General features: G+C 30.7%; 1 protein-coding gene across 1 annotated transcript in view; it reads left to right on the forward strand.

Annotated features, from left to right (window-relative positions):
* Nucleotides 1-6499: 6499 nt before the first annotated feature.
* The window catches only part of LOC111714536 (hemicentin-1), a 65433-nt gene continuing 61367 nt past the window's right edge, over nucleotides 6500-10565 (forward strand). Inside the window, exon 1 of the mRNA XM_023489669.1 lies at nucleotides 6500-6533. The gene's annotated coding sequence lies outside the window, so the exon portion shown is untranslated. The remainder of the gene's footprint in view (nucleotides 6534-10565) is intronic.

Below are 10565 nucleotides of genomic sequence, written 5' to 3' on the forward strand. Positions count from 1 at the left end.
TAATTGTTTGTTAAAACTATCAGAAGGTTTCGTAAACTTAATCTTTTATCAATTAAAATAAGAAGTTTGTTTAGTTTAAAACTTTTCTAATGAGATTTAGTTTTAAACAGTTCTTTTAAGTTTAAACAATGTCTCACTATATCCATGGTTCTAGAGGAGGGAGGAGGGGGGATCCTCAGTCCCCTGAACCTGTTGACAATTAGCACAGTTAAAATGTATCCCCTCACAATCATGATCAAGATTTCCATTCTCAATTTCTCGTCAAGGTAATATATGCTTACACATGTGACTAGGGATGTTAACGTTTTCATTTTTAAAAAAAAACGATAGTTTCCTTATGAAAACGACGACGAAAAATCGAAAACAAAACGATCGTTTTTTTTAAATGATCGTTTTTCAAAACGCTCGTTTTTATAAAATTCGTCGTTTCGTTAACAATAGTTAACGATGAGTAGTTTTCAAGAAAATATCAAGGAGTTTTAACTCCCCCACAACTGTTAAACTTCATGTAAGACGACTTTCAATAAAGTTGCATGTATTTTTTTTCAAAAACGACTGTTTTGATAAAGTTCGTCGTTTCGTTAACGATCGTTAACGACAACCCTTCGTTAACGATCGTTAATGACAACCTTCCTTTAACGATCATTAATTACGACCCTCGTTAACGATCGTTAACGACGACCCTTCGTTAACGATCATTAACATAATTGTCAATAAAACATTTTTTTTCAAAAACGATCGTTTCTTCAAAAACGATCGTTTTTTAAAAACAATCGTATAAAAAACGGTCGCAAATCGTTCTAATAAAAACGATCGTTTTCAAAAACGATCGCTATTCGTTTTCTAAAAGTTCAAAACGAGTGGGTCGTTTTTAAAAACGATCGTTTTTCCGAAAACTAAACGATCGTTTTTGAAAAGGAAACAAAAAACGATCGTTTAAAGATCGTTTACAAAAACGATTAACAACCCTAGTGACATATGAGGCACATTTTTAGTACAGTGAAACCCTTAATAACGAATACATCGAAAGAATTCATAAAATATTGTATTCTTCACTTTCTGATAATTGGAATGTTGCAGATATTTAGTTTTTTAATTAAATGATTATATGGAATTCTTTAAAACTGTTCTCGCATATTCATGGTTATTTATTTATTTTCGCAAATAATGAAATTTACGTAATATAGTATAAAACTCATTGAAAAGTTGTCAAGACGACATTTGATAAATTCTTCCGATGTATTCGTTATTAAGGATTTCACTGTGCCTAATTACTGATGCCATCAATAACATTCTCTTCAACATCCTACTAAAAATGACAGTCGATAAAAAACCTAAAGCAATTAGATCTTTAAAAAAATTGCGGCATGATTAATTGTTAACAAATTTTGTCCAAAAATTATTTTTTTGGTTCATGGGTTGGGTGGAGAACATTCAAATGGTGGAAACAGTGTTAAAAAAATCTTTTTTTATATTAAGCTACAGGGTTGAAATTTATATATTTGAAAAGCCTTTGAAAAATAGATTTAATATTATGCGTCACATGTTAATATTCGTCAAATGTAAAAACAGTTATTTTTGAGCATTTTTCTGACATATTTTTTGATTTTTTTAAAAATCCTCCGTTGCACGGGACATGTAATAACTCTAAGGGCAAAATCATAGGAGGGGGGGGGATGTAAAACACCCCCTATACATATTAGACAAAAATAGTCCAATTGGGATAGGATAGGGTTAACATCATTTTGAAAATATGATTCTTGAAGAAAAACTGAGCTACACTTTGACCCTAAGAGGCATGAATTCACAAACTGTACAATTCTTGGTAATTTTGCGTATTTTTTATCTAAATCCTTAAAAATGATAAATATAAAGCACTGATGATTTTTGAAGAAATTTCTATATGAAGATTTTTGTTTCGGATCATTTTTATTTTTTTTTGGTGGATTTCCAAAATAAAAAATTTAAGTTTGGTCGGTCAGAAACTTTTCTTTGTAAGTTGTGAAATGTGGGTGCAGGTTTAAAATAATTTTGGACTGCTCGGTTAAGCCGTACATTTACATTTATTGGTTACAATAGACAAACCAAAAGTCAACTGACAGTCAAATATTCCTAGAAACTTCTAAAAAAATTTAATCTTTTAACTGTTTATTTTAAAGCTGCTTTTTTATCCTACTTCAAAAACAACATATTTTGCGGATTTTTGTGTGATTTTTGTGTGAAAGAAAAACTCAGACTTTTTTAGTCAACAATTTTAAATTTTTCAAACTATGACCGCGGACATTAATCTTTCTTTGGTCATTTAAGTTGCACACATTGGGGCTGACCAATCGGTTCAAACGTTTTAACATTTGACAAACTTAGAATGAAGCAAATCTGATCGATTTATAATCGATACCTTGATATCATCAACTTATATATGCTGCTTTTTGTTAAAATATATACACAAACGTCTGAAAGTGTAAGAATATGGGGGAAAGGGGTTTAGGCGGAGAATTAAAATGTAAAAACCAAATTCGATTTTCTGCTTGAATACCCTGCATCTAGGATTCCAGATATTATTCCAATGTTTAGACAATATATATTTTAGAATATAAATAATTAAATCAAATAATTTAAAAACTGTTTCCGATAATTAGAATTTTCAAACACCATCAACAGTTCTTTTTAACTCTGGAAACAGAAAGAATTTAGAACTTTAAAGAGTTTATATTTTGTTATTTATCAATGTGAATATGCCCTTTAAGTCCCAACCGTTAGTAAGAAGCTTAAAAGTTAAATATTTCAAAGTTTAGATATTTTCCAATATTCAGGTAAACTTTAGCCAGGTTTTATCAAGTTTTCTTCTAAGCCCTTCAAACTATGCCCGATGTGCACCCCTTTTCAGGTTTCCCCTTTTGGGACTCTAAACCTTCCTCCCCCCCCCCTAGTCTTTTTAAAACCTCCAAGTATTTTTGTGAATTAATAAGAATTTTTAACAAATTCGACATTCTTTTCTTCGCTTTTTAACCCCAATTAATAGGACGAGGTAACATTTTTGTGAACTAATTAGTAAAATTTTAAGCACACCTGATTTAAAAAAATAAATTTTAACTTCAAATTTGTCAGTCGAACCCTTTAAATTATTATTTATTGTAAGGAGAAGAGATATTGTGCATAGCTTGCCGCTTCTGTAACACCGGACTGTTCAGTTTCAAGGAAAACTAAGTATATAGAAACTTTAGAAAAAGACAAATTTTATTTAGAAATGCAAACTGTAAAACCTTTCTTCAACTTTCAATTCTTTTATAAAACTTGTGCACTTTGCAGTAATGAAACCACTCACTTTATGTGTATATTTGCTTTTTTTCTAGCCGTTTCGTTAAAAAAGAAAAATTTTAAAATTTTAAAGTTAAGAACCGATCAATTGTTTCGTTAATGGCATTACAGTTAATTAATGATCTTAATTTTATTAACGACGTTATAAACTGCAGAGCTGTTAACGTTCTATTGCAGTATTAACCGCTTAAAAAAAATTCGTTAACGGTTCATGAAATCTTGGTTGTGAACACAAAAGATTTGAAATATTAAAATACATGAATTTTTCAAAATTATTTAGATAAAAGTTTCGTGCAATTTAAAGCAGAAAAAACGAAACTAACCGTTTTAAAAAATCCGTTTCATTTTTATTTTCAACCGTTAATTTTTGTCTTCAAAAATGGCTAATCAGTTTTGTTAACGATTTAAAAATTAACGATTTTTGCCGTTAGTTTTTTGAAAACCTCCGTTTCGTTAATGAAACTTTGCCCAGTCCTAAAGAGAAGGAATGGCTGCAGGTCAGAATTTAAAAACTTTACGCTTTTAAAGATTCTTTTAAAGGGACTGTCATTGTAATTTCAAGGAAACCTTCAATTACAAGATTTGCATGCCTAATTTACAAGAGCATCTTTTAAATTGTTTTCCCATAAATAAGAAGAAAAATATCCTCGTTTTCTAACTGGTTTAATTCTGATAATTATAAACTTATATTGCAATCCCCAACCCCTGCCTAGGGCTGGGCACGTTCAAACTTTGTATAGCCATTTCGTTAACGGTTACTTCCTAACGTTAAAAAATAAAAATAAATCAGATTTTAAAGGTAAGAACGGCACATTCGTTCCGTTAACGGCATTTTCCGTTTTTTTTTATTATTGTTAGTTAACAATTTAAATTTTTAACAGTGTCAACAGAAAAAACTAAAAAGCCATGAAAAAATTTGTTAACTGTTCAAGAAATTGTTAACGGCGCAGCTGTTAACGGTTAATCACAGTACAAATGGTTTAAAAAATCGTTAATCGCCGAGAAAAAATTCGTGAACAGTTAAAGAAATCGCTAATGGCATAGCCGTTAATGGTTAATTACAGTATTATCGGTTTAAGAAATCGTTAACTGAGCAAAGCACCGAAAACAAATTTGTTAACTGTTTAAGAAATTGTTAACCACGCAGCCGTTAATGGTTTATTACAGTATTAACAGTTTAAAAAATTGTCAAGAGCATAGCCGTTAACGGTTTATTACAGTATTAACCGTTTCTGAAACAGATAACGGTCTTTTGCAGTATTAACGGCGTAAAACTCGAGGTTATATAAATTCCAAAATTGTTTTTACTAAACATATTTCTTAACTTATTTCATGCCTAATTATTCCCCTATGACTATGAGGCTTGATAGAAGAAAAGTAAATAAATAAAACATTTTTTAAAGTTTTAAAATGTGGAAAGTTTTTTAAAATATTTTAGAAAAGAACAAAGTTATTATACCTAGGTGCAAGTTATACTTTAAGTGCATGTTGCTCAAGACAAAGCATTGTGTTTATTTCCAACTTTGTTACCTGTAATTTTCACCATTAAAACAACACATCCAGGTTTAAAATTTGTCAAACGCCGTAAGTGCTTCTCTACATTCTCTACATTTTTCTTCTAACAGTCAATGCTCATGAAGATGACATCTAAATCTGAACCAGGAACTTTTACATGATATCACGAAACAAACAAAAAGGGTCTAAACAGAAAAACAATGCCAGACTTAACAATATTAATCTTTAATATAAAGCCAGATTTTGCTTGTTGACAAAAATATAAATAAAAAAACATTTTTTTATGGACAAGCTTTATAAGGATCTGTTTCCGTAGAAAAATTCTGCTTCCCTTATTTCCATAGACAAACTATATAAGGATGCAATATAGAACCAAATTAAATATTACAATTCAACTCTGTGACTGTGTACACTGTACAGTGTAAGTTTTATTTATATTTAGATCTTTAACATATCATGTTATTATAAACAGACTCGAATAAATTCACGAGTGATTAACCCAATTAGTAAATAATTAAAATAATAAGATATAGTTGTAATCAATTCAAAATTAGTGGGAAATTTTTGTAGATAGCCAAAATAATGTCGATAAAAGCAATCCTTTTTCGCCATTTCTTAATACAGAATATACATAAATTTTTTAAGAAAAAAGTTTAATCAGTTTTAAACAGAAAATAATTGAAGAATAATATTCACCGATTTTTAAAAATTAGTTAACGTTTTTAACCGTTATTTTTTTCAAAAACGACTAATCCATTTCGTAAACGATTTGAAAATTAACGGTTTTTGCCCTTCGTTAACGGACTCTTCTGTTAATTTTCAAAAACCTCCGTTCCGTTAACGGAACTTTGCCCAGCCCTACGCTAGCCCATATGTGAAATGTAAGATCCATTTCAAGAACTCTTCTGCACTTGCATGTTAGTGGAACAAGCGCTGCGAATATTTGAAAAGATTCTAGATTTTGGGAAATTGACCTTCCAGAACTACAGGGTGTCCCACGAAACATATAAGATAACTTTAAGTTGTCTTTGATTTGTGAATTTATTTGTGACCTTCCGTCGTCAGCCTTCTTTAAAATTTATGATTCTTGAAACAATAACCTTGAAATTATTCTTTTCCTGGCATTCTCAAAATGTGGTCTGCCTTTTTGTGCATGTCAATATTACCGGAGATATTGAGAGCTTCGTTCAATTTTCAATATTATTAAATAAAACCAAAATTATCGAAATCTGAACGAAATTCTTTGTATCTCCCGTAATATTAAAAGCTCAAAAAAGGCAAACAACATGCGAAGATTAGAGATATTTGGTGATTATTAACTCTAGAATTTTACTTCTATTATTAGGTTAACGAAAAAAAGTCTCAACTTATTTTAAAGACCTGACAACTGTTTCCTGACAATTTTGATTTTCTATTGCTTTTTGAATTTAAAATTGTTGACGCCCTGAAGAGGTTTGTGGTTTTGTGTTGAGCTAAAGTTTACGATTTCTATTACATTTTATATTTGAGAAACAAATAGAAAGTAATAAAGATTAAATCTTATGCTTCAACAATTTCCGTTACTTCATTCTGTACTCGTAAACATATCTTGCAGTCTTCGAACCTCAGTTCAACAGTTAGGGGGGGTGTTAAAGGGACTGTTAGGGGGTGTTAAAGAGACAGTTAGCCTAACTTCAAGTGACAATACCTGATTCACAACGGTAAAATATGTTGGACTTATTAGTATCAAACAACAAATCTTTCACATTTTTTTTAGAAAGAACAAAATTTTTCATGAACGATGTCGTCTCTCAGACGAACGATGGTCGAACGACTTGGATCTTTAAAGAAATGAAAAAACTATTGTTTTCAAAAGCGAATGAGAAAAATAAAAAAAATATGATGTAAAACCGTTCTAACGATGTTGACTGTTCATGAATAATGTTTCCGTTTGTTTGAACAAACTTGAAAAAACGAACGAATTCATTCAAACGATTTTTTCAAACAAAATTTTCAAATAAAATTTTTCGTTTTTTACCGGACGAAAAATATCATTGAACAAACGATTTTACCAAACCAGCAATTTTACTGATTTTAATTAACAATCGTTCAGTAAGAAACAGAACGAAAAAGATGGAAAATGAACATTGATTTATAGAACAAACAAATTCTTTTTTTTGAACGATTGAACGATTGAAAAAAATCTAACAAAATGGGTCGTTCACAAACGATGAAAAAAACAAAATGAAAAAAGTTTATCGATGAAGATTTTGGCGAGCAATTGCGAGCCCTTTATTTCCGCATAATTCCACAGAATACCGCGCAATTCCGCGCAATTCCTTTGTGAAACCCTAGTAGGAATAAGGTTAACTACAATTCTACAAGCATTAATTGTAGTAATAGCCAGAAATATTTAATATTTTTACACTTTTAGAAGGTTTCATGACTATCTGAGACGGGTCCAACGATTTCAAATTGTATTCTGTAGAAGTTTGCTTATGTCTAGCATGCAAAAATTGTTATCCTAAGTGAAAATATGGCACAAACTAAAAATTATCGTTTTATAAACCCAAAAACGACCATTTCAAACGATCTTCTTGGGTAACAAATTTGCATGTTTGATAAAGGAAACTTCTACAGAATAAAGTTTCAAAATGCTAGAACCTTCTCATATTGTCGTAAAACCTTTTAAACGTCAAAAACATTACTTTGTTTAATAAAGGTTGCAGATCCAGAATATTGAATATTGCAGTTTCTTTGGAAATTTGCAACAAACAATAAAGTTCCTTTGAATACACGTCGATCACTTGACTAACAAGGGGTACCGTTGAACATCGGACATCCCTTGAGGACTAACAAGGGGTACTGGAAATTCCCTTGAGAACTAACAAGGGGTACCGTTGAACATCGGACATTCCCTTGAGGACTAACAAGGGGTACCGTTGAACATTGTACATTCCCTTGAGGACTAACTAGGGGTACCGTTTAACATCGGACATTCCCTTGAGGACTAACAAGGGGTACCGTTGAACATCGGACATTTCCTTGAGGTCGCTTCATTATATAAAAAAATTACCGTTTTGAATCTGAATGTTGCATTTAGCTATGTTATTACAAAACAATACAAAATTGCAAAATAGCATTGTCATAAAATGACTTTGAACAATGTAATGATACAGTGATAACCAGAAAACTCTGAAAATAGTAAGACGACTTTTATAATCCAGTAATAATTTTAAAAAGTCGAATGAGCATGAAACACGGCATTTTTCAGTCTAAACAGACCTATTTCACTAAATTAGTGATTCTATAAGTGTCTAGTAAAACTGTTTGCTTTGGAACAGCAATAAATGCACTTACTTATTGTTATAATGTCGTCTTAGGATTCCATTTTTTTCTTGTTATCACTGTACTATTTTTTACCTCCCGCTCTCCTCCTTCTGCATTAATATTTGTTGAGAAATAAATTTAAGTTTAATTTTCGCTATTCTGTTTCCGCCTTTAGTCTAGAGAATTTATTACTATAGAAATAGGGCCCTAAGGACTATAAATAAATTTAGTTGTATATAAATTAATTGATAGTGTCATAAGTCAAAGCAGTTTCCCATTAGGTCCCTCCCTTTATTATTCTTTTAAAGGATAACCCTGTATGTAGTTCAGATGTTTTTACAGTCTCATTATTTCTGAATAACCCTGGATGTAGTTCAGATATTTACAGTCTCATAATTTCTGAATAACCCTGTATGTAGTTCAGATGTTTTTACAGTCTCATCATTTCTGGATAACCATGTATGTAGTTCAGATGTTTTTACAGTCTCATCATTTCTGGATAACTCTGTATGTAGTTTAGATGTTTTTACAGTCTCAAAATTTATGAATAACCCTGTATGTAGTTTAGATGTTTTTACAGTCTCATCATTTCTGGATAACCTTGTATGTAGTTCAGATGCTTTTATAGTCTTATCATTTCTGAATAACCCTGTATGTAGTTCAGATGTTTTTACAGTCTTATCATTTCTGGATAACCCTGCATGTAGTTCAGATATTTTACAGTCTCATAATTTCTGAATAACCCTGGATGTAGTTCAGATGTTTTTACAGTCTCATCATTTCTGAATAACTCTGTATGTAGTTTAGATATTTTTACAGTATTATCATTTCTGAATAACTCTGTATGTAGTTCAGATATTTGTACAGTCTCATAATTTCTGAATAACCCTGTAAGTAGTTCAGATGCAAAAATACACACTTTATAATTAACAGAAGAACAGTTTTCTGGTTCTCACTGTATACTATACATGTAACAGAGATCAATGATCAAATGTTTTATAATAAATGTTTCTCTTTTGTCACATAAAACGGGATAATATTGGAAGTGTGCCATGTTTAGAATCATAAAAGGAAAATGTTTTCTTTGATATTTTCAGCTATTTAACAATTTGACGCCTTCAAATATAACCAGCCAAAACCACACGTTTAGATGAGAAAGTTCGTACAACCCATTTTCCTGTGTAATAATTAAAAATTGCTTTCTTTTCATTTTCGTAAATATCGAAAATCCACCAAAAATGTCGATACTTTTTAATCAATTCTGACATGTTGACGAAACTTTGGAAAATTTCTCTCTCCGATCAACAAATTTTTCTAAGTCACGATATTTTCCTAAACTTTTAATTTATAATTATTCTTAAATTTTATAACAGGCAAAAACTTATAGAGAATAATAAACTTTTTAGAAACGTTTTGTTTAACCATTAAATGTATAAAGTTTTTTTATGAATAATCCATGCACTTCATCAAATTTGATAAAATTATGTATTTTAAATGACCGGGTTTTAAAGGTATTACTGATCACTCGGTTTATACTTTCGGACGCATATTCATGATTGGGTGAGAAATGAATAAATATATGACACGACAAATGTTTAATAGAAAAGTAAGATTTTTTTTCATCTATGTGTCTAACAAATGATATTGATTAAGCCAAATGACTTGAATACTTGACTAAAATTATAATTTTTGAGTTATCACAAAAAAACGTTAGGGTGGTCACATCGACACTCCCCCCCGTCCAAATAGGGTTATCGCTACTTAAATTTACTAGCGAATAGGTTTTCAAACATGTGTAATTTGTAAAAAAAGTATTTTTCCGACACATTTTATGCAATTTTTCAGAGCGCTCTAGAATCCAAACCATTGAAATTTGAGGTTTTTTCATAAATTATGTGGCAATGAAAAAATTGGGCTATCAAAATTGCATTAAATCTACAAACGTTCACTCATAATGTCATTTTCTAGAGGGGGTGGGGCGTTACTTACCCCCCCCCTTTTATGTTTATGGTTAAAATAATTTCCTGCTAAATCTTAAAATCCCAACTTGTTGAAGATTAACTAAATATGAGATTTTTTAGTTAAATTTTTTTTCTCCATCAAATTGGTAAATTGATACTTTTACTTTACAAATCCTTTTTTTTCTGATCCGTTTTCGGTGGAAAAGCTAAGTATAATTCTTCAGAAAATTCAACAAAAACGCGCAGATTGTCAAAATTTCTGGAATGTATAGAACTTAGGAAATTAGGATGGATTTCAAGAATTCTTAGAAAATTCCGTTTTAGGGTTGGACAAATTTGAAAAAGTATTTTTTTTTTAAAGTAACAATCTTCCATGTTTCCCTATACATATTTACACTTAGTTTATGATATCAGTAAATTGCCGCCAAACTATGCTCCGAACCCCCTCCCCCCCCCCCCCCC

Source organism: Eurytemora carolleeae, unplaced genomic scaffold (genome assembly GCF_000591075.1).
Source record: "Eurytemora carolleeae unplaced genomic scaffold, Eaff_2.0 scaffold1504, whole genome shotgun sequence".
In the NCBI taxonomy this organism is placed as follows: Eukaryota; Metazoa; Arthropoda; class Copepoda; order Calanoida; family Temoridae; genus Eurytemora; species Eurytemora carolleeae.